The sequence below is a fragment of the Oryx dammah genome, unplaced genomic scaffold (assembly GCF_014754425.2).
Source record: "Oryx dammah isolate SB20612 unplaced genomic scaffold, SCBI_Odam_1.1 HiC_scaffold_23, whole genome shotgun sequence".
NCBI classification, from domain to species: Eukaryota; Metazoa; Chordata; class Mammalia; order Artiodactyla; family Bovidae; genus Oryx; species Oryx dammah.
The window spans coordinates 53,700,072-53,702,958 of NW_024070207.1; positions in this window are offsets into that span (position 1 = coordinate 53,700,072).

Here is a 2,887-nt window from a genome sequence, read left to right on the forward strand (position 1 = left end):
TTTGCTGTCTCGCATATAGGGTTATCGTTACCATCTTTCTAAATTCCATATATATGTGTTAGTATACTGTATTGGTGTTTTTCTTTCTGGCTTACTTCACTCTGTATAATCGGCTCCAGTTTCACCCACCTCATTAGAACTGATTCAAATGTATTCTTTTTAATGGCTGAGTAATACTCCATTGTGTATATGTACCACAGCTTTCTTATCCATTCATCTGCTGATGGACATCTAGGTTGCTTCCATGTCCTGGCTATTATAAACAGTGCTGTGATGAATATTGGGGTACACGTGTCTCTTTCAATTATTCTGGGACCACAGAGCCAGATGGCCTGGGTTTGAATCTGGTCACTGCCACTTCCTAACTGCATTATCACAAAGTTACTTTCCTTCTCTGAGCCTCAGTCTGCTCGTTAGTAAAATAGGCATCATTATGAGACCTGCCTTGGAGAATCTTTGCAAAGATCCAGTGACACTCTTCCCACAGAGCAAGCAGCTGGCCCGGTTCTCCCAGAGTGTGAACAACTCACCTCTTGTTATCTATCACACACTCCTGATTGTCCTCAAATGCACCTGCCACCACTGGGATCATGGGAAAATGCTGACAAACTTCCAACCTGCAGCTGCTATGCAGGAGGGGCCACCTGCCTCCGTAAATCCTTTGGGAAGGATCCAATCAAAATTGATTTCCTTCTTCATGGTGGCAGGACCTGGGGACTGGGGAGCCCACCATGCACAGCTCCTCTGAGGTCTGGCTGAGGCGACTAGAAAGAGAGGTCTGTTTTCTCAGCATCTGGGTGTTTGGCTGGATTCTGCGTTCCCAGGGAGGCTGTTTCTGATCCAGAATTGATTATTCTAATCAAGGCACTCCAGTGCTCAAACTGTTAGGCAGAAATAGGGTAGAGTGGTGTAACAGTGTGACTGAAAGGAATTAAATCAGAGCGTGCTTTCCTGAGAGGTGTCTCAAATAAATGCACAAGGTTTACATGCAGCAAAGGCAATCGTGGAAACCTTAGGCTCTAATGGACACAGACCGGGACAATGAGGAGGCACGTTTTCAGGGAAAGGCTTCACGTGCTCCTTCCCCACATGGCAGTTGTTCTTCAAGATGCAATCTGGAAGCTTCCAACAAACCCAGAAGCCTTGGCCAGAATGAGATTGCTCTCAGTCTAGGGAAAGGCAGAGATGGCGGGGCAATGAGATGCAGGAAGGGTGCCACTAGGGATGCTCTGGGGAGAAGACCAATGGGAATCCTCTCTGTATGGAGGCTCCCAGGCCTCCCTTCCTGAAGAAGCACTGGGATATCAACATTAGAACTCTAGAAAAAATGGGGTAGTTGAAAGCTACCCTGGACTTGGCCTGGGGTGGGGGTAGGATGGCAAAAGGGAGACCAAGGCATGTGAAGCAGCAGGAGGTGGCCCTGAGCAAAGGCACGTTTGGAGTGTGGTCCTGGGGTGGACACTCAGGCTCCTCCAGTGGACACCCAGGGAGTGCAGGCCCTGCTCTTCAGCTGTTAGGGAGATGCGGTGACAAAATTTGAGAAGCATCAGCATACTGGTGTAAAAGGTGGCGTCTGGCATCAGATGAACATGAGTTTCCATGACACTTCTGTTATGGGTTGCATTGCAGATCTCCCTCCCCTCAAAGTTAAAGTCCTAACCCCCAGGACCTTGGAACGTGAACTTACTTGGAAATAGGGTTGCTGTGGACGTAATTAGATAAGATGACATCCCCATGGAGTAGGTGGGTGCCTCACCCAATACAACTGGGGTCCTTAAAAGAATGGCAAACGTGGACACAGAGAAGCACAGAGGGAGAAGATGGCCAAGTGAAGATGAAGGCAGAGATCAGGGTGATGCTTCTACAAGACCAGGAACATCAAAGATGGCCAGCAAAGTTCTGGACACTGGGAGAGAGGCCTGGAACGCATTCTCCCTGTCAGCCCGTGGAAGGAACCAACCCTGCCCACACCTTGATCTCCATCTTCCAGCCTCCAAAACTGAGAGACAACCCATTTCTGTTGTTTACAGTTTGTGGGGCTTTGTTATGATAGCCTCCCTTCATGGCTAGACTTCACCCTTGGGAAGATCGTGGGGGGTGGTGCTTGAGCAGGTGATATTAATACTTGAGAATGATGACACCTGCATGAGGACAGGAGACTAAGGGTGGACATCAGGCCCTGACAGAGTCAGTGTGGCTAAGTGAGCAGAGGAGCCATCAGGCTGAGTCAGTCTTGCTTGAGGTCATGTAGAGTCCAAGTCAGGGAAAGCTGACCCAGAAGCTGGGGTGGCCAGGGAGGAGGGAGCAAGGGTGCTTCCAAGGGTGCGGGCAGCCCATCAGTAATCAGTGTCCAAACTAGAACCTTCCCAGGCCTTCAAGACCTGGACCCCCTCTATCTCCAAAGCCCCAGAGGCCCAAGAACTTCACTTAGAGCTGGGAGGAAGATGGCAGAGAATCATGGGGGTAAAAGCTCAGCCTGGTGCCCGGCACTGCAAACACCCCAGAAGCACAGGAACATGCACACCCTTTACCAGACAACAAAAGCAGACACTTCCAGTGCGGGTGCCCAGTGGCGGGGTGGGGGTGAGGGGGTGGGGGGAGGTGGTTGGGTTCCTGGCCCCAGGGGAGTTGGTGCAGGGCCCCCTGTCTTTCCTTAGTTTCTCGTCCTGGGCCCATCTCAAAGGTAGGCATCATTCCCAAGTATTAGAATTGCCTGCTCGCTGCCCTTCCCTGTCTTTGTGCCACCAGTGGCCCAGTTCCCTCCATTCTAAGTGAAAAAGCGGAGCGTGCCAGTACTGTCCTTGGTCTTCCCCTCATCCCTCTTGATGTAGGTGTTCCCTTACCCCTCCTGTCCATTTCATTGTCATCAGTGGATAGCAGAGGGCAC